The sequence below is a fragment of the Molossus molossus genome, unplaced genomic scaffold (assembly GCF_014108415.1).
Source record: "Molossus molossus isolate mMolMol1 unplaced genomic scaffold, mMolMol1.p scaffold_m16_p_6, whole genome shotgun sequence".
In the NCBI taxonomy this organism is placed as follows: domain Eukaryota; kingdom Metazoa; phylum Chordata; class Mammalia; order Chiroptera; family Molossidae; genus Molossus; species Molossus molossus.
Window position 1 is genome coordinate 113,999,651 of NW_023425399.1, and position 24,981 is coordinate 114,024,631.

Below are 24,981 nucleotides of genomic sequence, written 5' to 3' on the forward strand. Positions count from 1 at the left end.
ATTAGAAAGTATCTGAGGACAACAAACCAAAACTCCTGAGACACAGTGTAAACAACACTCAGAAGGACGTTTATGGAGATGAACACCCACAATAAAAAAGGAAGAAATATTGCAAATACACAACCTGGCGTTACACTCCCAGGAAGGAGAGAAAGAACAAACCAGGCCCAACGTTAGCAGAAGGTAAGAAATAATAAAGATCTGAGCAGATATAAATGAAGTCTGGAAAACTTAGAAAAATGACAGAAATCAACCAAACTCAAAGTTGTTTTCTTTTAAAAAATATTCTCCACATCATTAACCATGAGGGGAATGCAAATTAAAACCCAAACCAGATGCCACTTCACAGTAATTAAATACCTAAAATTAATTTTTTTACAGTGAAAGTGCTGAAGAGATGTGAATAATTGAACTCTTAAAAGAGGCTGTTGGGAATGCCAAATGATACCGCCAATTTGAAAAACAGTTCGGAAGTGTCTCAAATATTTAAATGCACTAGTGCCATGTGACTCTGCAACCTCATTCCTAGATAATTACCGACAGGAGGTTAAAACATATGTTCACACAAAAAAACTGTACTTTTATTTTTTTGTTCTCCAAGCACAACGTCCCCAAAATAGAAACAACCCAGGTGTCCTTCCCTTGTGAGTGTGCATTAGCTGCAGTCCACAATGGATACTCCTTACCAATAAGAAGGTCAAGCCACCGACACCGCACAGATCAACAGCAGACGGAATGTGCCAAGTAGAAATGAGACCAAGGTGACCACGGTGCGTGCTTCCATTCAGATGACATGTTGGAAAAGGGGAAACTGTATGGACGGACAACAGATGAATGTTTTCCAGGAAATGGGGCCCAAAGGAGGCGATAACTCCAAAGGGGCGTGAGGTACTGGGATTAGGAAAGTGGTCCATATTGGGACAGTTGGTGGTTACCTGGCTCTGTGCATTTTTACAACCTATGCAACTAGACGCTGAAAAAAAAAAAATGAATCATACAGTATTTAGATTGTTACTTCAATTAAGAAATACAAATCGGAGAGAAGCATCTTTGACATCCCCCTCCATATATAATTACTCCTTGGTAGTTATAGAAAGATAATCATCATTTCAGACCAGGAGAGATTGTCTCATAATAAATATGGACTCTCTGTGGTCTTGTTTGCTTGTTTAGCTATGTATTTTATGCATATATACACACATTACTTGATAATGGAATCTGAAAATACAATGTGCCGAATGAGGTTAGGCACCAGATACAGACTTGTGAATGACAAGGTTGGCTTCGCTAGAGGTAGCAGGTGATACCCCTCACCAAAATCAGCTGCAAAACCAGGCAACCTAGCTGAATAGACGGGCTACATAGCTCTTGGCTACTATGAACACGTGGCAGTAGTACTTGGAAGAATTTCCCTCAGTTCTCGGCTTCAGAACACTTTCCTGCCCAGGGGAGGAGGGAGACAGGAACAGAGCAGAGCAGCCCAGCTGAGCTGAGAAGGCCGAGCTCGAAGTGAGGGCCAGGCGAGGCTGCGGAGCAGGTGGTGGGGTGCCCAGAGGAGCCAGCTGTGTAGGAGAACAACCACCTGGGGCCTTTTAGGTGGCACCTAACACGGGCTGGAGTGGGCACACTTGAAACTGACCAGGGTTGGTGAAGAACCTGGTCAGTGGATGGTGGTTTTCTTTCATCTGAGAGGGAAACTCAACACACCATCAACATACACGGGAGACACAGAGAGCTGCATTAGTCACAATTAAAACAGAAACATTTTATTTTATTTATTTATTTTTTTTAATTTTATTTTTGTTACAAATGTTTCTCCTTTTTTACCCCATTGATACCCTCCTCCCCATCCCTTCCGCCCCGTCCCCTGCTTTGTTGTCCATGTCCATTGGTTATGCGTACACGCATGTAAGTTCTGTGGTTTATCTCTTCCCTCCCCCCACCACCCCCTCTTCTGAGGGTTGTCAGTCTGTACTCTAGTTCCATGTTTCTGGGTCTACCCTATTCCTCAGACTGTTATGTTCATTATATTCCATAAATAAGTGAGATCATGTGGTATTTGTCTTTTTCTGCTTGGCTTGTTTCACTTAGGATAATACTTTCCAGGTCCCTCCATGTAGTCTCAAAGGATAAGAGATCTTTCTTTCTTACAGCTGCATAGTACTCTATTGTGTACATGTACCACTGCTTTTTTATCCATTTAAAAACAGTTACTTATTAATCCATTTAAAAGAGTACACCAAATAGAAATAATTTAATTTTATGAAAATGATTACATTTTCCAAAACAAAAACTAGAGTAATGAGAAGGGGGGTATTGTTAGATGTTTTTGTGCATGACGTCAGTGAATAGCTAGATAGAAGTCAGCTTGAGTCTCACATCCGGCTCCTTTATCTAGTGTGACTTCAGATACTGTTTGGTAGAAATCTACAAGAAAAATAAGACTTCACACAAATATGTGGTTTTATTTATTTTTTATTGTTTTTAAAATAAATTTTCTTATCAATGTTAGAGAGAAAGGAAAGGAGAGGGAGAGAGAGATAGAATCATTGATGAGAGAGAACATCGATTGGCCGCCTCCTGCATGTCCCCCACTGGGGATCAGGCCCACAACCTGGGCATGTGCCCTGACGGGAAATCGAACTGGTGACCTCTTGGTGCAGGGTCAACACTCAACCACTGAGCCACACCAGCCAGGGCAGATATGTGGATTTAAAGGCAAGGGATATTATTATACTTATCTGATAAATTTGGATATTCATTTTTGGTTCTCTCTCCCCAATTTTACAAAGTGGTTGTTTCTTAGAGGTGAGCTGTAAAGGGGAAGTTGAGACCATATCAATAAATAATCACTTTTCCCATACACGGATCTGTTACACTGAGTAAGCATCGCCCATTAACAAAATATCGGCTCCATGAGTGATGGAGATCTCGCAGATGTTACACAGTGTAAGACACTCACATTCCTAATATCTCTACGGCTCTCACGAGAAAGATAAGTTTTATAAAGGTGTCCAACTTCTGGTTGAAGATAAAAGTTTTGCAAAATTCTCTTTCTCCTTTTCACTTTTTGCTTCAAATATCTCCCATAATATCAGTGAAAACAAATATTGTGAATGTTCTCCTTTGGAATGACAGAACAGACTCGCTTTGTTCATTTTTGAGAAAGTCTGCAATAGATCCGTCTGAATAAATATAATTTGCCTTTCAGTCACTTGAAGTTCTAACGATGTTCTATGAAACAAACAAACAAACAAACAAATAAACAAACAAACAAATGTGCCTGGTTCAGCTTCAAACTCAATCTCCAAATGCTTTTCTACTCTGGAGAATGGCTGGGAGAAATCAGACCTACTTGAGCCTCTTCCCAGAAGAACTGGGACCCCAGCCGGTCAGGACCTGCAGGGACACACTGGCCCTGTCCCTCACTATGTCCAGAGCAGCTTCGGCAGTGTCTCAGGATCTCCCCAGACCCACCCTTCACATTCACTTACACATCTCACCTTGTTCAGACACTAGCTGAGTTCCTGAAAAGCAAAAAGCATCTGTCTTGAAGGATGACACATAATATGGAATACTTTTAAAACATAATTTTAAATGCTCGGGATCTAATCATACTTCATTAGGCACGTAAATTTAAGAAATACAATTTGTACTAATCCAGTGGTCAGTAGAAATCATACCAACCATGTTTCAGATGTTGAACTTAGAAAACTGAAAATTTTAAATAAATGTATATTTTTTAAAAATCAATAAAATACAATGATTTTAAGAAATGAACAGATAAGGAACCCAGATAAATATAAAATAAAATAAAAAGATAAACCAAATGGAAATTCTAGAACTAGGAAGCAAAATAACTGAAATAAAAATTCCTCTGAGTGGCCCTGGTCCGTGTGGCTCAATTGGTTGGGCATTGTCCCGTGCACAGAAAGGTCGCCGGTTTGATTCTGGTCAGGGCATGTGCCCAGGTGGTGGGCTCTATCTCCAGTAGGGGGCGTGCAGGAGGCGGCCAATCCATGTTTCTCTCTCACATCCACATTGATGTATCTCTCTCTCTCCCTCTCCCTTCCTCCCTCTCTAAAAGTCAATAAAAAAATTATCTGAATGAACATGCCAGTAAAAAAGGCAGTGAACCTGGGCAATCTGAAAAACAGGGCTTGGGGTTTGGAGGGGTGTCCATACCGTACATTACTGAATTAATGTAATCAGCGACTTAGAGCCCTGTGCATGAGATTATCACTGAACGGTGACTGGAGCTGATCTAACTGGTCACCAGCGCAACTGCCCCGCGTGGAAAGGGGGTTCCTGGTCCTTCGGAATCAGAGAAAGTCTACCTCACTCACGCAGACCTACAACAGGATCTAACAAAAATGTGGGTGCACATAAAAGTCTGTTATGTTCTGTCTGTTTTAAATGTGTGAAAAAGGCAAAGGTTCATTCAGTGGGAAAGTCATAAAATTGCACGATGAGATATATAATGTTTGTGGATAGAAACTATATAAAAACATTACAACCAAGGAGAGCGGGTAGGTAAATAGCTTGATAATCGTACCGAGGTTACTATGCCCAGCGGGTGGGAATGCTCAGAGAGAATTCGGAATTTTCAGGTAAGAAATGAGAAATGCCAATGGTAAAGAGCAAAGGGGAAGGATGGAGTCTGAATGTTGCAGCATTTAATGTGAAATTTGACAAGATACAAAAATCTCTCAAAAGAGAGTCCAGTAAGCGAACCGCCCACGTTCCTGGCCCCCGGCCCTGTGGCGGGAAGACTGCGGTATAGACAAGGAAGCGGCGGAGCAACAGAACTGGGCCCTGGGACTGTTTCCTGACCCAGAAGAAGGCAAGGCAGAGGAGCCCGGGAGAAGGGCCGGGAGACAGGTAGGAGACGAAGACGGCGTAAATTTAACCAAACGAGCTGAGCTTCGGAGGAATGAGCACTCAGATAAAAAGGCAACACTTCAGCCCAGAAGAGGGAACAACGCCAACCAGACTGTCAACATGAGCGATCGGAAAACACACGTTTCCAGAGAACCTGGGAGAGAAAGAAAGACCACGCGCACAGGATCACTAGGAGACTGAGCAACACCAACCAGACTGTCAACGTGAGCGATCGGAAAACACGTTTCCAGAGAACCTGGGAGAGAAAGAAAGACCACGTACACAGGATCACTAGGAGACTGGTGTGGTTATAGCCACGTTAGCAAAGTCGACTTTCCAGCAAAGACCAGGATGGGAGGAGAGTGGGGATTGCAGACTAGTGAAATCCACCGTTTCCTGTAGGTACGTATGACCTTAAGCCTACGTGGAACAGGTGACAAGCACCGAAGGTCATGAAGCAAACAAAGGAAGAGAGAAATAGATGAACCCACCATCGCAGCCAGGTATTTGAGCACCACCCTCGCGGTGGGCAGTAGAAGAAGGAGACAGACGTGTTGTGAGGTTGCAGGTCACAGAGAGTGAGGGCAGCCGGCCTGTCTTGATTCACACAGAAACCTCACCCAGTGCACATGTTTTTCAGGGCACACAGAGGTGTCAGCAGACAGCGAGCGTGGTGGAGAAAGTACGTTTCAGTGAATTTTCAGTGGCGGAAGTATTACTTGTATTTTATTCTGAATACAAGGGAAGGCTCTAGGAATTTGTCTCAATCACTCTAATGAAACTAAGAATGACGTTGTTTGTAAAAAAATGGCAATTTGATCATTCATATCTGTCCATCATCTTTCTATAAGTCAAGGTTGGACATAAATCCACAGAGTAGTTAATAATAATAATTATATAGTTGATATAGGAAGATGAAGAGTTCATACAATCCATGACATTATTTTTTTCAAGTCTTCAGTTGTATTATAAATATAACTTTTTATTAATAATTTTAATAGAGTATTTTATTGTCCTGTGGTTATCACTATTTTAAGTTCTAGTCCTCAAAACTCACCATTACTTTACTTACTCTCCCTTCATTAGTATTACATTATTTCTTATTTCCAGTATTCCAAACTTTGTGGAATACAAACGTTTTCCACTCATGGATGAGAGCTATGTTGCTTTCATTTTTTTCACTGAATATTCTGAGATTTTTATACCCTTACATTTCTGAATTCCATTTGTTTTAAATGAACATGTCTGGACTTTTACCACAATACACAGTTCACAGTAGTGAATTTCCTTTTGATTAAATGGTAACTTTTCATATCTTTCTATAGTCTTCAGTCACACTAAGATCTCTCCCAAGCTCACAGGGTAGGGCAGAAGTAGGTTCCAGTTGTGTGTAAATGAAACGGAGTTTATTCTTGTATTATTATTATTTGCTAACTGTTGTGTTATTTTCTGTATGAACATCTGCAAACCTATATTTGCCTCACCCTGAATATGATATTTTCCAATCAACTTATAAATACTCATTATTATGTCAGAGGCTAATATTTACTTAGTTACTGCTAATAAGAGACACGTCCACGCATCAACACAGGAGCTTGGTTTCCCTCTGCAACATGATGTATGCTCATGTCTACAGTTTGCATGGGGCCAACATGATGCTTTGTGGAAGATCAAGACTTGCGCCTTATATATCATAGCTGGTGTGTGGCAGATTAAACACTTCATAGGAGCAGCTCCATAGTATATCATTTTAACTATGTCAGCATATCACTCCTCGTAGCATATTTAGTAAAGTTGTAAATAAAAATCACCCTTCTCCACATTGCAATGGAATGCTGTAATTACAGGGCTCTTACAACTTGATGATTGATGAAATAAAGATATAAAGGATCACCCATCTCTTTTCTGGGTCCCATTGGCTAGGAACGCTTCCCTTAGTTATATGCTTTGGGGTTCAGCATTAATAAAAAATAATCACAAACCCATTCATTCGAACCTGTCTTTGCTGGAGAGATGAGGACATATGGACTTGTTCACAGACCACGATGCACTATGAAGCTAAGAAGCACTGTGCTCTGGTGGGTAACGGTTTCCATGGGAGAAGGGGTTAATGCTGCAGGTTTATACTGGGCTGGACAAGTAAGAACATGGCTGGCAGTTAGGGTGGTAGCCTGGTGCTTCACTGTTGATTGATGGACAAGGGGAAGAGGTCAGAAGGGCTGTGACGATGGACAAGGTTGGAAACATTGGTATGAACTCAAGCTGACCTTGTTATAGATACAGATGGGGACCTACGGAAATGTGTGCAGTGTGCACGTGGTCTCATGAAGTGGGCCAGCATCGTGTCTCTTCCAGCATGATGTGTTTCAGGATACCCGGTTAGTCATCTTTCAAACCCTTATAGACATGATTACGTTATTTGGAAGCCTTGCACTTAATGCCCAAACAAAGCTTAACAGGTTTGCTTTTCTACTAAAAGTATACATTTTGTGTAATAAATGGAGAATTAAAAAAGTTATTTTTGTTGGTGTTTTATACAATGTGCTACATTGAATTAGACTGTTGGGCAGAATTAATGTTGATACTTTCTTACCTCATCTCTCCTCTGTTACATTTTTATACTCATTGTTTCTCACTAAGACATCCCTATTAAAAAAGAATCCCCACTTACTTGTTGAATGATATACATACTCCTTTCCAGGGCACACCAGTAAATTTAAAAAAAGAAAGAAAGAAACTCTTTCAAGAGTTTAAAGAACATACGCTTTGTGTAAGGAAGTCTCACATGATATTTCTGCAATGTGGGAAAACGTGGAGCAGATTCTATGGCTGCTGGCTATTGATATTTCAATACCTACTTTGTAGGTGAACCTAGATTTGTAAATACATTTCAAAACGGATGCCCTTGCTTAGTGGATACTATGTATTAATAGAAATTATTTTATTATGAGTAAAAAGAAAAAATAAAGGCATCATTTTACTGGATGTAACTAGATATGAAAGACATTCAGGCCCTGGCCAGTTTTGCTCAGTGGTTAGAGCATCGGCCAGTGGACCAGAGAGACCCGGGTTCGGTTCCCGCTAAGGGCACGTACTTTGGTTGTGGTTTGTCCCTGGCCCGGGTTAGGGTCTTGTGGGTGGCAGCCATTCGATGTGTCTCTCTCACATTGATGTTTCTCTCTCTCTCATCCTCCCTCTCTCCCTCCCGCTCCATCTCAGGATAAACACAAAAATGTCCTCAGGTGATGATTAAAAAAAAAAGGTGTTCAGTGTGTTCAGAAGGACATCCACATCCTAATCTCCATGAATAAAGAAAACAAGGATATTTAAACAAAATCCTTGGCATTGTAGCTGAAGCATTTATTTTTCCTAAACTATTTGCATAATTATTTAAATGTCCTACTCTATCAGAATGTCAGTGGACAGCTGGTCTCAGGCTATAGATATAACACCAATTGGATGCTCGTAATAGTTGTTTTGTAACCACCGAATGTGATAGAACTTCACATTTTTAATATCTGAAAGTAGTCAGAGTATGTCTAGCCAGCTAATAAACATCAACTGATTTTTTATGATGAAAAATGAAAAAGTTGACTTCAACGTATGAATAAAAAGCAGAAGATAATAATACAGTGTAAAGTATTTTTTGACAGAGGGAAAACAAAATACACAAATCCATTAAATAGAATTTAATCCAACATGTACTTACTATTTTTATGTGCCAGGAATTCCACCGGATCCCTTCCAACCAGACACAAAACGCCTAGAAACCGGGGAAATGGAAGGTGCCTGATTGTGGAGGCGGTGAAGGAAATAAAAATCCAAGGACGACAGTTCAATCCTGGCGTCAGAAAACCAGCGACTGGTTGGAGGGTGATCGTTACTTATTGTTGCGAATAATCATTGACTGGAGGTTAACTTACATTAGTTCTCTTCACTGCACCGTTTGTTACGTAAGAGCAGCTATCTTCACTGAAACCAAAACTGCCACATGAAGGGTCCTGAAGACCCGGTCGGTGTGGCTCAGCAGGTGGAGCACCGGCCTGCGGACCAGAGAGTCCCGGGTTCGGCTTCTGCTAGGCCCTAGCGGCTAGGGGCACGTACCAACAACAACAACAATAAAATCTGTAGAAGTACAGTGATACCTCGGTTCTCGAACATAATTCGTTCCAGGAGGACGGTCGAGAACCGAATTGTTCGAGAACCGAAGCAATGAAACCCAACAGGAAAGCGGACTCCACAAAGCGTGACTCTCTCTCTGCACTCCACTGATGACGCGAGCAAGGCGCGCTGGGCCGAATGAACGCCATTCGGCTCAACTCGGAAGTTCGAGTTCCAAATATTTGTTCGGATTCCGAGACAAAAGTTTCTCGAATCCCGATTTGGTCGAAAACCGAGGCGTTCGAGAACCGAGGTATCACTGTATACATTTTGTAGCATGCCATTCTGAGTTTCATATTGGGAAATAATAAAATGTGTTGAAAAGTCCTTTTAGAAGGACACACCTTTTTCTGAAACATAAAGGAAGTACACTTACTAACTCTCCCAGAAATGCGTTCATTCATATACAAGCTCTCCACGTGGGATAAACAATGTCGCAAGGAGAAATATGACACTATTTATTTGCTTTTTTCCCTAACAACTCTCAGTACAACACGTTCTCATAACAGGCATCTAGGTTCTGTGTCATGATGCTGGTGGTATTTGTCATACTGTTTCGGTCTGGTGTATTTTCTGTCAAAAATTATTGATTTGTGAATCCTTACAAGACCTTCGCTTCTTCCCGATAGCTTTTTGGTATTAAATGGATTATTTCTATTTGAACTAACTCATCGTTTCTGTTGCCTTTTCAGCCTGAGCAGGTAGGTGCACTTTTGTGGCCTGGGAGCCAGGGTACTGGACAGCAGGACCTCACTCCTGGGCCCGCACAGTGTCCAGCACCCCCTTGCACCACCCAGTTAAGGATGCTTAGCATTTGCGTTTATTGTCTGAGCCTGCCTCCCTTTGAGCCGAATGGCTGAAACTATCTCTTAGCATCTCTGAGCTCACTTTTCACCAAGACGTGGTTTTAAATTTCCTGTGGCTTGCACCCCATTACCATTTGAAAACACAACCACTACCTTACGCTGGCCGGTTCCCTACCCAGGTCAGATTTCTGACCTGCAGCCCAAACACTGCGGGGTACTCCTTTCTAGGGGTGGATCACAGTGTGCGTGTTATTACGAGCTCTGACGTGTAAAGATACCTGACATTACAGTGTGTGCGTGTGTGTGTGTGTGTGTGTGTGTGTGTTCATGTGTGTGACTCAGTATACTTACACTGGTGTTCTAGAAAAACAAAATTGAAAATAATTTATTCGGGTTCAGACACTATGGTGCATTTTTGAAGGCTTGTAGGAAAATATCGATAGACACTAGTTTTTTCCCAAAGATATTATAGTTTTTTTTTCATGGAGAAAAAGAAAGTTGTCAACAGATGAAAAGAGTGGGAAAGTTGAGAAAAAATAATACAAAAACAGAAAAGAGTAAAATAATTATTGAATGAAGAAGCACCCTTGGATGATGTGATGAGGTGTGTTTTACTGCTGATGACATTAAATCTCAGGAGAGGGTGCGTGATGACATCTCACGGGGATTGGTGCTTCATGACTAGATTGAACTATGACAACAGACAAATGCACACCCCACCCTGTCAGCTTCCTTCAGAAAACGTTCTCACACTCTCTTTCTCTCTCTCTTTCTTCCTTTTGCCTTTAAGCCTTTCAATTTGTGTCTAGAGAAAACATTTATCCATTTTGTTTTTTAGTTTATAAAGATTTTGTAGCATATCTTCCCCAAGGAGTACCCTCCATCTACAATACCTTCTTCCTATGATAAATATTTTATCATACTCAAGATAGAAACATTAGCTCACCTCAAAGCACATAAAGATTTAACTGGGACGTTTCAGCCAAGCTGGGCCACTTGGAATGAACATCCTCTGACCGAAAGGACATGATGTCTCCCAGAGGCTGGACTGACTTCAGGGGGCTGCTTCCGGCGTCTGGATCCCTGGCCTCCTCCCCCTGGCCCGGCAGAGTCCAGACAGCTGAAGCCCAGAAGCCCACCTCCATTTCTCCAAGTCTCCTTTTTTCTTTATTGTTTTGCATTTTCTTTATTTCTAAAGTATCGTCTCTGTGCTTGATGCTTATTTTCTGCCCCTGTGTGATGTGAATCATTTAGACATCTCTGCTAGTGTCACAACCAAGAGATGGGGCTCCCCAGGACCTGGGAGCCATTGCTCTGAAACGCAGTCATCAGGGAGGCGATGTCCCCTCCGCTCGGTTTCTGTGGGACCCTGAGGTCTAGGGGCTCCTCGTTCCACATCTTGAAACTACCCCCATGAGAAAGTGTACTTTTTCTTTGCGTAAAGCTAGTTAGCAAACACAGGTGGCCCATGATCATTCATATTTCCCCTCACGTCCCCCCCATGTTGTTGTGCATGGACATGATTTTGAGACATTTAGCAACCGGCTGTTGTCTAATACTTCTGTGTCGGAATGTTCACAGATTTCAGTGCGTGGGCGTGTGCCAGGGAACTCTGGCTGATGCACCTACAGAGCTCAGCAGCTCCCACAAGACTGTTTCTCGTTCATCTCTCGTCTGGCTGTGTGCTTCTCTTCCATCTGGGCTGACGGTCCTCAAATGCCCTCTGATGGTCTACTACAAAGTTCGTATTTACTAGATGAATTGTAATGACTTTACTTAAGATGTAATCTATTCATTTTGCCTAATGACTTCACCAGCTCCGGTGATGTCTATAGTTCTTCTCCTTGCAAATTCACACCTGCCCCAGACAATACATATTTGACTTTCTTCATCCCTGGGTTAGGCTATCTAAATTTGCGTTTTGGGACTGTCCACGGGCGTTTAGGCAGCATGAGGTGTAGCTCCTCTTCAGAACTGTATGCACAGCCCCCTCATCAGGACACGGGAGGAACTCCAACAGTGCAGCGTCAATCGGACACCCTTCCAGAAAACAACGGACATGGTGTAGCAAAGATCCCCTTCTTCAGATCTGCAGGAGTGTAAATGCCAGGTAGGTCACCTCCGTGGCCGCTGACACAGATGTTACCGAATGGCACTAAACGGTAGTTTTCCCCTTGCCCCTACACTATTGCAAATGACGTTTGACTTGATGACACTTGACTTCTCTGTGATCCTAAGGCCAAGCGTCTGGTCAGAGACTGTTAACCAGGCACAGGCATCCATGTAGGTTCTGCAGTTTACAGAATGGTTAGATTATGTCCTTATCATTCCGTTAGACATGGAGGCATGACACTTCAGAAGGATGACAAAGATTTTCTCATGGGTGAGAATAAAATGAGGAAATTCCCGGCTGAAAACCTGCGCTTGAGAATCACAGTGCCATTGACGTCTCAACTTAGATCTGCCACAGCCGAAGAAGGTGAAAAATATTGGTATTTGAGAGAGAATAATTAAATTGCATAGCACTTGGCCTGTCAGAAAATGAGATTAAAACAATTCCTACTGCATAGATCTGCCCAGAAGCAAAGTAGATGGGGGAAAAAAAAAAAAAAAGAAAAAAAAAACCCAAAACCCTGCTCCAGTAAAATCTATAAAAGCTGCAGTTAAACTGTAATCTAATAGGTATTGATTGAATGGAAATTTAGAATTCATATATGTTCTTACAAACCTGTTTTCTATTTTTAACTGGGCAATAAGATTTTAAGAGAGTGAAGAAAGAAAAAAAAAGAAGATAGAAAATCAGTATTGATTTCTTTTCGTGGTAAATCTTGATCCCTTACAAAAATATTCATTAAAATGGGGCTTTTTTGCATTTTTCTCTGATTGCTCCGACAGTCCTTACAACAGAGCTTTCACCACTATAAGTGCCAGTGTAGGATTCAGATTTGATTTTCCTCAGTGGTCTGAGCATTCTGCAGGGGAATAAAAAGTCATATGCCAGACTCTGAGCATGTAACTCCAGTTGTTCGTCCAATGGACACACTTCCAAATATTAAAACCGCTCATTTCGCCTGGGGGCATTCTGTTTTATCATCATGTGTTATTTTTTATTTATAATAATTTAACATTTTGTTGCATAGTGATATATTTACAATAATTTAGAATTTTGTTGCACAGTCATGTTTATGGGGCTTTTCAGTATATTTCATACAGTATCAAGGATGACAGATTTTCAGTTGAGTAGAATTAGAACAAATCATTAACATAGTGTCCACGTAGAGTGATGGAGTGATACAAATGTTTTCATCCAAACAATTGAATGTAATTTATATGAACATGACATGCTTTCAAAGGCAGGAGAATAACTCCTAGATGCATTTTGTCTGGACGGATTCAGTTGGCTCTTTCTTAGCAAACTCTGTGTTACCTGCAGGAAATCTCTGTCTGAAAGCCCCCAGCCTGTGGCATTTTGGTATCTCAGCGCTAGCGTACGAGGCGCCTCTCGGCTCCATTCACGGGCAGTGTACAGGCTGAAGCGGAGAAAGATGATTTGCAATGCAATAGCCAGAAGCTAGTCTGCAGTGTTCTTCCTGAGAAAGCAACAGCAGGGGAAGCCAGGGACAGCGGTTGGGCCTGCTGTGCGCAGGTGCACAGCTTGAGGGCTACTTGCAGGTGAGCCCAACAGTACTGCAGCGACAGGAGGCAGGGCAGGAGCTGGGCCCAGGGCAGCCACGGAGCCCCGCGCATCGGTGCGCGCCACTCTGGATCCCAGCCCTGCAGGCCATCCAGCCGTGGCTGGGGGTCAGGCGCCCAGCTGAGGGACTAGCTGCAGGTGAGCTGGGGATGCAGGCCCGTTCCTGCAGACAGGGCTGGACCCAGGCCCAGCAGCAGCCGTGGGGGCTCGGCTGTCAGTCTGCACTTTTGTGGCTGAATGATCATAGCGCCGGAGTCAGGTGCACACCTGGGGGAGCGAGCCCCAGGCAGGTGCACAGGGCTGGCAGCCAGCCAGGTGGTCTAGGCTGGCGTCCTGCGCTGGGGTATCTGCTGAGGCCTCGGAGGGCTGTTGGTGCAGATCCTAGGCTGTGGGTGGGGCCAGAGCTTGGAGGGAGCAGGGAGCGATTCAGTGTCTGCATCTGCACATGTTTGTACCTGGGAGGCGAAAACACCTGCAACCCACAGGGGTCTGGGCAGTTCTGGTTTCTTTAAGCTGCCGAGACCCAGCCTGGCGGCTGCTCCCACCCACTGTGCCCGTCCTTCCTGGTTCCCAGCCTGCCCCGTGTATCTCCGCTTTGCCATCGCTGGGACCACTGAGTGCCCGGGGAAGCTGGTCCCTCACCTGCCTTGGCCCGTGAGGGGACCCTTTCTAGCTGGGGAGGTCCCCTAGGGGCTCTGAGCAGTGCTGGCCCGAGACAGGCGATGCAGGTGAGGTCTTCCCCCCATCTGGTGTGGCCTTTCTCAGGGTCTCTGTTCCACGGAGCTGTTGCTTTTCCTACGCGATCCCAGAGCTGCTTTTGTTCCTGGATCATTGATCTTTGTGGGGACAAAGGCTGAGTCTCCTATTTGGCCATCTCGGTGACCTCTGGAAAAACTAGGGTGTATTTGAAGGCAAAAGAAAAAAAGGCGTTCAGTGTTGAAGGTGTAATAAATCACCATTTTAGGAGATATTTACACATCTATGGATTGTAACTCCCTGAGGCTTCAGCCTGTGCGAGAAGGGCTTTGACTCTGACAACCGCAGCCCCTGAAAACTGCCGGGCTCAGGTCACTTCGGGTAACCCCGGTTGTGGGTGGGGGACACTAGCTACTACCCCAGCACTGTGTCTGTCTCCCTCTCTCCAGCTCCCCAGTATACCCAGTGCGCGGCATGGTTGTGCACATCATTTCCAGTGATGGCCTTCCCGGCAGTACCGCACATCGCATCCAGTCACCTTGTGAAGATCGCTGGGATGCTGTCACTCTCCTGTCCCCCGGCTTCTCAAGGCTGCCGAGCAGTGTGCACGCCACCAGCGCCAGCCGGGCTGCTCGTGCCGTACCAGAGCCCGAGTCGGAAGCGATAATTACCGCCGTCTAATGAATTGCATAAATCATTTATAATGAAGGGAAATAAACAAGTACGCCAAAATGAGCACATTAATAACTTAGGTTTTTCAAAAGCAATGAATAATTTAATTTATATGGAATGTCCACAGACAGTAACAACTTGAATTTTATTTGTGAAATAATTAGCAGTTCATCTAAAGGGATATAACTTATCTGCTAGCAATACTTTACACGGAAAAGTAAAGATTAATTTTATCTTCAGTGGAAATTATTCTGCTAATACCCCTCGATTGGAAAGTCAATACAGAGAGGGAAGGAAGATTGATTTTAAGTTCATTCTGACAAACCTACCATTTATTCCAAAATATGAATTATCAGGCTTCACGACTCCAAGTAATTTGTGATGGACAATTTTTAGTGATTCACGCACTTAAGTGATAATTGGATTTCATGTTTTATATAGTTATGAGAAAGGGGAAGGCGTTTGTAAATTCTATTTTTAACCTTTTATTTGGATTATGAAAAATATATAATTCATTCTTCAAGTTCACTCTCATTGGTTAAAAGGAAATTCCCCTAGGTAACAGAAAACTCAAATATGTTAATAAAACTGCTATGTATCCCAAATAGTACGAGTATCATCTAGGCTAATATATTTTATTTCTCTTGACTTTCCTTAATCATTATCTTCTTGTCCACAATAAAGTTTGAAAGTAGTATTTTCTCCAATCCAGTAAGCTTTCAGTTTAGCCCTCTACTGAAAGATAAATGGCACATCATAGTAATAATGTCTCACATTGGAAAGCTACACAATGGCTCATCTTTTGATTTATTCAACAACTGTGCACCACACTCTGTGCTAAGATCAGTGTATTCAAAGGACCACGGTATGACCTTCATCCCAAGGAGTTTCTAGCGGATGGCAAAAAAAAAGAATTCTATTAATAAATAAGCACAATTTAATGTAAATGCCACTTTTGTCTGATTTATACCTACGACTTAGTACTGAAGGAAGACTTGGGCCCTGGCGAGACCACTGGGGTTTTGCTCACCGAGGAGTTTCTCAAATGAGTCCGTTGGAAGTTGTCAAAAGCAGAGATCTAAGTGAAACCTACAGCCATTCCAGGAATCGATTACACCACACCCCATCACAGAACCCCAACAACAACACAATCAGCTTCAGGGACAGGACGGCCACTCGAAATAACTCTGACAAGGGAGGGTGACAAGAAGCCAGTGCTGACAGAAAACTCATATATGGCTGACACATCAAAATGTAAAAGATGATTATCATTTAAAAAAAAATGCCGCTACTCTTGGCTTCCCGTTCGAAGCTAACCAACTTCTAGAGGTGGGCTAGTTAGACAGAACTGGCAAACTCTGATATTTAAACATTCGCGAAGAACTGTTTTGTTGCAGTCTTGTGACAAGTGCTTCTTACCTTATTTCTAGGCACCAAATTATTACCTGCCGTTTTATTCATGCTGAAAGAGATAAAAATGTATATCACGTGTTATATTTACTATGCTTTTCCACAGAATAATTTACCAAATCTGAAAGGATCGTTGCCTTTATTGATGGATTTTATTATGCAGTATTTTTTAAATTTAATCCTTTCATGAAGAAAGAGCTCAAGGGTCCCTTATCTATGATCACTTTTCCTCCAGAATCAGGAAACGTTACTCCCAAACTGTAAAGTAGTGTATTCCAGTAAACACATGGACTACGTCTCCAAGGAACTGTGGTATAACAAAACAATGTGGACTCGGTCTTTGTCACTGTTCTTGGCCCAGAGCGTCTAAAGTTCTTGGAGTGTCTTGATTGATAGAAGCATCTTTTATTTCATTATTCATATTGAGCCCCTCTAACCATCACCGAGTATATGCTAATGAGATTGCTCTCGGTGCCTCCCTGGATGCCTTCCGGACGGGGCTGGTCACCAGAGAGACTAACCCTGTGATCAGTGGGTTGAAACTTTCATTGCCAACCCCAAGCTCTGGGGGTTGGAGATTGAGTTCAATCACCTTGGACTCGTGCTTTAATTAATCCTGTCCATGTAATAAAACTTAGATTAAAAACCTGAAACAAGGAGGCTGAGGAAGCTTCTGTGCTGGAGAATCCATGTGCCAGACAGGTGACAGGTTGCAGTGCCCAGCGGGCAGAGGCCCCCTGTGCTGGTGACCCTTCTCGAGTCTCCTGAGTTCCGTGAGTCAATCTAGCGAAGTATGAAGCCTGAGCAGAGGATCTTGGGGGACCCTGGAACTTCAGTTGTCCAGATAAGATGTAAGGTAGCCTGGAGACCCCCATTGAAGTGAGGGCAGTCTTGAACTACTGAGCCCTTCATCTGTTGAGTGTGCATTAACTCTGCAATTAGTGTCGTACTTTAATTCAGTTATAGGACAGCCAGTGGGTGTCCTGTCCAGGAAATGGTGAATTGTTTGGAAAACCTTAGAGGAACAGCCCAGAGAGCTGGGATGAAGAATAGACCAATAGAAGAGCGTCCGTTACTTAAAGGAGGACCCTTAATAAGGTCAATGTCTAGTTGAAAACAACAATTTTTATCAGAATAATAAATATTAATGTTCATAAGAAGTTTCACCAGGCTCAATTTGGGGAGGATCTGTAAGGAAACAAATGAAAACAAAGATAACAGTTTTATCCCCACCTGTGGGAGGAGGGAAGGCAACCAACCAGTGCGTAGTTCAAGGTTTTCCAAGTTCAGCCACGTCTGCATTAAAGAAGAGGCAACGGAAGGGAACTCACCACGGATGGAGTCCAGAGGTAGAGAGGAATTCCTTCTGCCACTGAAGTCCTGGGACATTGGAAAGTTTTAGGGGAGAAGGAGCAACATTCCTAGGCACGGCGGCTTCTGAGGGCGGGGTTTGGAAGTTTCTGCGACATCCCTCAATCAGAAATACCTGAATGGGGTTCTGCAGCAGGGACAAGGTGGTAACAAGGAACGAGCCCACACGGGAGAACCCTCGGGTGCTCAGAATCCCCGCGGAGAGGAGAACAGCAGCTCAGGACGTGGAGAGAGTCAACGAGGCCTGCTCCCTGGCGAAGTCGGAGAGATGGAGGTGACATGACCCACTCAGGGTGAGGTGAGTCGGGAACCAAAGTGAAGGTCCTCATCTCGAGAGAGAGTAGACACAGTTTTCACGTTCCACTTAGCCTAGGGCCCAAAAGTAAGGGCTAAGAGGGGAATATGAATACGGGAGATTTTAAATATGCAGATTGGCCACTAAGACAAAGGCAGTCACCATGAAAAGTTACCATTTCAAGAAGACTGGACTTAAAAAAAAAGTGTGTGTGTGTGTGTGTGTAGAGAGAGAGAGAGAGAGAGAGAGAGAGAGTTAAGTCTTAGAGACACAGAGGAAGGAAGAGAAATAGAGACATGGATGTGAGAGAGAACCATCAATCAGCTGCCTCCTGCACGCCCCCTACTGGAGATCGAGCCCACAACCAGGGCATGTGCCCTGACCTGGAATCGAACCGGGACCTCTCGGTCCATGGGATGACACTCAATCCACTGAGCCACACTGGACTTTTGAAGATGCTGTTTTCTGAGGGTGAAAATGTTTGTTTTGATACTTATTTGCCCCAAATATGGTAACCAACATAATGAACACCGCCTAGTCAGAGATTTCTCCTTATTGGAGTTTAAGTGACCATGTGATGACATTCTGAGCAGTACGAGGTCATCATCCCGGCAAAAAGAAAAAAAATATTCACAAGTCGTCTTGTATTTTCTCTTTCTGTATAATTCTCCATGAAAATACTCAGAAACACACACACACACACACACACACACACACACACACACACAGAGACATAACCCAGCAATCAAAGTTTGGTTAGAATCCCAATATGATCCAAAGATAACACCCAAACTCCAAATAAATGTCTGAATGACATACATTTCCTATGCTTTATGAGACCAAAAAAAATGGAAAAAAAGCAATTCCTTCCAGAAAGAACAGGTAAATTGTGCTACATCGATTGATGAATTATTCCCTTATCTTAATCTAGCCCTAGAGCTAAATTTGATAACATCTTCATGATTTGCCCCTGAGTCTATTGGAAGTAGAAGTTACACAGTCAGACTCCAGAGAGGTCTTCTTCTGTGTTGCACACGTGTCATGCTCAGCACCTGTAGTGAATCCACTAGATCTGAGGCCTCCTGAGAGGGCGTCACAGCACGAGAAGAAAGGAGAGATGATGGATGGCAGATAGGTGGTATTTGGAAATGTAATATCATCAACCTTCTGTACCCTAACTCTAAATTCTTTTATTGAACCTGTACACATTTGCTGTTGTGATTATTTGTGCAGTTAAGTAAAAGTGGGAATATATTACTCAAATGCCCATGTTGAATCATGTTGCGAGTTGAAAAGTAGAGAAAGGCATTGGGTGTTTCAGCAACTCTTCACCAATAGGCGTGGCATCTTTTATTATCGTGTATTGCATTAAAGCGATGACTAAAGTGATTCTCAGTGGCCAGCAGATTGGTTGGCAAACCAATCTAACCCCTCCTAGTTCTGTTACGAGTTCCTTTATTTGGGGGTTCATTCTGGAGCCAAGTTTTTCCTCCGAATTAGGAATTGCATCAATTATACTTTTGCTAGTGTGCACACGGATGTGTAATATTTATAAAGCAATGTAGTATGAAAAAGATAACTTATGAAAAAGATAACTTTTGAAAAAGTCTGTTAATGTGAAGTTTGACCAAGCCAGGTGTGAGAATGCCAGGCGCCAGGTGAGAAGCTGAGGATGCATGTGGATTTGCAGAACTGATGGGCAGCCTCCAGATGGTCAGACTTCCAGCCCCAACTCTCCCGCTGCACACAGGGGGTGTCGACCCAGCAACAGTCTTTAGGTAGTTGGGACACAATATACGAGATGTGTCTTTGCTTCCTGTGTTGACCTATTGCTTACAGAGGAGCCTCCGCCAGTGCGTTGCTTGTGTCTGGCCAGCAGCCCCCACTCAGCCCTGAGCCGTCAGGGCGGGGGATGCACCGACAGAGGTGAACGGAGAACAAACCATTCTTTGCCTTCTCCACACCTCCTCCTCTCTTACTTTGTCTCCAGTATCTTGAAACAACCCTGATATTCTTTGACATTTAACTAGTAAGATTATATGTCATTAAAGCTCCTTTATAGTTCTGTCTTGATCCAGGAATGTGGTAGAGGAAATAGACTTGAAGTGAAGAGGGAAATCCCAGGAGAAAGGGAACCATCACACACACACACACACACACACACACGCACGCACGCACACGCACACGAGATCCCTCCATTTGTAGACGCGTTATACAATCAAAATCAAGCGGACCTTCTGAACAGAATTCGAAGTAATTTTACACAAGGTCATTTTCAAGAGGTTGAATCTTTCTACTTTCATTTTTTCTGGAAAATTTGATCCAAACAGCTTTCACAGTAAAATAACATGCCATGTCAGGTTACTGTGGCAAAAATTAGCATGTGGAACACTCTTCTAGGACCTTTTAAACGATACGATTTCAAGCTGGCCACGAAGAATACAATGCCTGGAAATGCCGGTTTTATTGGGATGCTGAAAGAGCATGATTTCACTGTAGGACCAAATTTTCACCAAACAATGATTCTCCTCACTGGTAGGCACTTCCATGACAGGTGGTTGGAGATATTGTATGAGATGCAGCGTTTTGTTCCGTACGCGCGTGCCTAGCAGGCGGGAAAGGACTCCGACACCAGCAAACATGGCGTGTGGGTCCCCGTCACTTTCAGATCTTGTCGCCTTGCGTTGCTCATAAAAAACAGTCGGTAAAGGACATCAACCCCATTCATGACAGTTTTCCCTCAACCCTCTCTCAAATACATAAGGCATGTTCTTACGAAAGTCATTTGATCAAAATGTACACACATTTTCATTTACGTATTCAAGACGTAAAGAAAATGTCTAGCAGAATAAATTTAGAAGCATTATACAGCATATTTATTAACTAGGAAAAAATGAAATGCCCACATTTACTGAGCGAGAAAGCACTTTCTACACCTGATCCATCCATCCATTCATTGAAACGTTTACCGACACCCGCTCTGTGCCGGAGACAGAGAATACTTGACACACTCCTTGTGCTTCCTGAAGTTTGTAACCTAATTTCTCACGGATTCTGCCTCTGAAATCTTAAGAATGGAATGGTGACAAATGCAGAGATCTGTAAATGAGTTAGGGCGAACTGTTGAATAGGAAAACCTTTTGAACAGGAAAATCTTGAAAACAAATGAGCACAGACATTTCACAATTCTGTACAAGCCTACTTGTGTAGTTATTTTCTTTTAAAAAGTCTCTGGTGGGAATGCAGACTGGTGCACCCACTATGGAAAACAATATGGTGTTACTTCAAAAAATTAAAAATTGAACTTCCATTTGACCCAGTGATCCCACTTCTAGGAATATACCCGAAGAAGCCTGAAACACCAATCAGGAAGAATATATGTACCCCCATGTTCATAGCAGCACTATTTACAATAGCTAAGATCTGGAAACAGCCCAAGTGTCCATCAGTAGAAAAATGGATAAAAAAGCTGTGGTACATGTACACAATGGAGTACTACGCAGCTGTAAGAAAGAAAGATCTCTTATCCTTTGAGAGTACATGGAGGGATCTGGAAAGTATCATCCTAAGCGAAACAAGCCAAACAGAGAAAGACAAGTTTCATATGATCTCACTTATTTGTGGAATATAATGAACATAACAGTCTGAGAAACGGGGTAGTCCCAGAGATGTAGAAGTGGGGTAGAGCTTGACAATCCCCAGAAGAGGGGATGGTGGGGGAGAAATAAACCACAGAACTTATATGCATGTATGCATGAACAATGGACACGGACAACAAAGCTGAGGATGGGGCGGGGAGACAGGGGGAGGGGGAATCATGGGGTGGAAAGGAGAAACATCTGTAACAAAAATTAATTAATTAATTAAAAAATTTAAAAAAAATAAAAAAAAGTAAATTACTACTTAGTTAAAAAAAAGTCTCTGTATGTTAGCAACGCATTTCATATGTTCTTTAGATTGTTTTGATTCATACAACTTGCTTTGAGTAGATTATCTTCACCAATAAACAACTTAATAATTATTCTGTATTTCTTTCTAATATTTTAGCATATTATTTTCTAAACTATTTTTAGAATATTGGAACTCATGCCAGTTCATACAGCATGATTGTGACAACACCATGTTTGTTGTTTTAAGTGTTCAATCATTTGCTCGACTAAATTGGATGTCTTTTTTATTACATATTAAGTTCCCAATACACTTGGATCTGTATGTAGAAGTATGTATTCTTATTTATTGATATTTTTGTTTACTTTATATTTTCTAGAACATGTCTATAGTCCATTTTAGACCCTGCGTAACCCCCAAATTCTTACGCTTAAAATCATTGGCAAACCATGTGTAGATTTTGAAGTTAGCCAGTTCCTACTACAGAGTAGTACGTCCTCTGGGCATTTAAATTAGTGGTAAGGTTTTAGTGAGAGTAACTTTACTATTTCACTATTTAAAGCAGTGATTCAGGAGCCAACCTGGATGGGTGACCAGAGCTGACTGCAGAAGAGTCGCAACGATAGTACAGAAAGATGTCCTATTCCCTGTACCCACCTTCCCCGAATATTACAACATAGCAATGCAGGGTTTGGCACAACTAAATATTAACACTGACATGAAACTATTAACTAAACTAGAGATTCTCTTCAGACGTCTACCACCGATGGTCCATGCTGTGTGTGGTGCTGTTATCTAATCAAGGACACTGCGTTGCATCTGCTCATTATGTTTTGTCCCACGAACATCCCAACAAAGTCCAAGCCAGTGAGGAGAATGTGTCATCATTTCAGACAATGGTTTGGAGAGAATGACTGAAATCATTGCGAAATTATGAGTAATTGGAATATCTTACCACTCTTTGAATATGGAGTTCCCCAGAGGCATTTTTAAGGTAAAATATTCTGTATGCTAATACTGGTGAAGCCAAATTGAGTCCCAAATATAAATTGATGGTAGTACAGTTGATGTTTTCCCTGATTTAAAGATTCTAGTATGTATTTTAAAACATATTCATTAGTGATATAGACGCTGTTCTTCTCTCTCCTTGTTTGTACCTGACCCGAGCGATTTCAGTGTGAACTGATAAGCATGCAGTGGCCCCCACCCTCATTGTGTTGGGCTCTCCAGTCATGGAATTCTGAGATGCGATAGGTACAATGGATGCAGGCTCAATAGCGATATTTAAAGGTCCGGGGACATCATTTTGAGCAACGGGCATGTTGTGGTGGATACAAACTCAATGGTTAAGATTTCTGGTTTTATCACTCTGAAATGATTTTCCTAAAAAATGCTCACATTGCAAAAAATCAATTTTGCCTCTTAGGTGAAATTAATGGTGGTGATACTATGTGGCAGTTGGTAGCCTTTGCCGAGGTGGTCCCGTTCGGGCACCTGTCTGGTACCAGAGCTCTGTAAGGCTCAGTCGAATGACCAGTTTGGTAAATGGATGCTCAGGGTCTCCAGCTGTGATGCTGATCAAGTGGGCAGTCGCACCTGGGGTAGCATCCTCTCGACCACTGAGCAGGACCACGCGGAGTGGCTGGGTTTGCTCTCCTAAGTCTTTGGACATAATTGCTTCTTCTGCTTTTCCCCCTCTTTAATTGGGTGCATGACTTACTGCCTAACACCCATATAAAATCTCTGTGGTCTATCTCTGGGCTCATCTGGATCCTTTTTGTCTGACAAGAATGGAAAAACATTGAAAATCAGGTTCAAAATCTGACTTCGCAATTGGGTCTCCTTTTAGATATATATATTGGTTATGAGTCACTAAATATAATGATTAACATGTTATGAATTTGACAGTAATTTATAGTTTGTAAAACTGCATATTCTTCTTAAGTCTTTCTATCCAAAAAAGTATCAAAATAGGCAAACTCATTCTTCAATGGAAAATAGTAATTTGGCTTTTGGAAAATGATTTGCGTGCTCTAAAAACCTGTGTATATACATACATATATTTTATTTTTAAGGACATTTTTAAAAAGTTTCTTAATATTTTGACAGGTTATAAAAAGGCAATTTCATGGATCTAGACCATTACTAATGTATATTTTATTAAGAAAATAATGTGTAATGCTTTTGAAATAAGTGAAATGAGTTTAATATATGTGATAAGTAAGTTAAATGTGTAGTGCATTCAATTCCCAGGTATGATTTGGGGAGTTTTACCAAGGATTATGAGACATATGGGTCCTTGAATGATTTTACTGTCACTTAAGAACTATTAAAATTACAGTTATTCAAATGTCATTTAAAACACTCATTCATTTAAATCGTTCTTTGCACCACAAATACATTGTTCTGTGTAATGAAGCAACACTGGAACTCATTCATCTTTGCTCTACTGACTGGAAATCAAGCTGATACATTATGTTTTCCTGGCAAGATGTTGGCTTGAAATACTCTAATAAATTGTCCTATTTTTATTTTCAAAAAGCTTTCAAAGTAGAGTCACTGTATAATAAACATATATGAGTCTATGGTGAATTCACAGATCTCTTAGTACAGTTTATCAGAAATAAATATATACTCTATTGGGATAAAATCTGTTTGAAATGAAATTTAGATTCCTGATCTTTGAACCCCAAATTAAAGAATTATTTTGTGATGATTCTTTATTTTTTTTAAATTGCCAAAGCACTTAGTGTGAGAACTTACACTATTTCAAGTGGCAAGGCCAAAAACCAGTGACAGAGTTTGAATCGCCCATATCAGAAATTAGACTGCTGTATATTTTGTTCCAGTAAAAAGGGTGCAGAACTTAAACTTTAATCTTTACCTCTTAATTGCTGTGTTCTTTAACACAGCCTTGATTTGAGTAAAAATTTTCATGGAAACACCTGGCTTTGGCAATCCATAGCCCAAATGTCTATGTCCCACTGTCTCTTTAACAGTCCAAGATCGTTTTTTAAACTGATAAACACATGACCACCACATCGTATCTTTGGGACACTGTGCTCAAAAAATGTCCTTTTTAATTTGAATGGCAAACGTGTTTATTG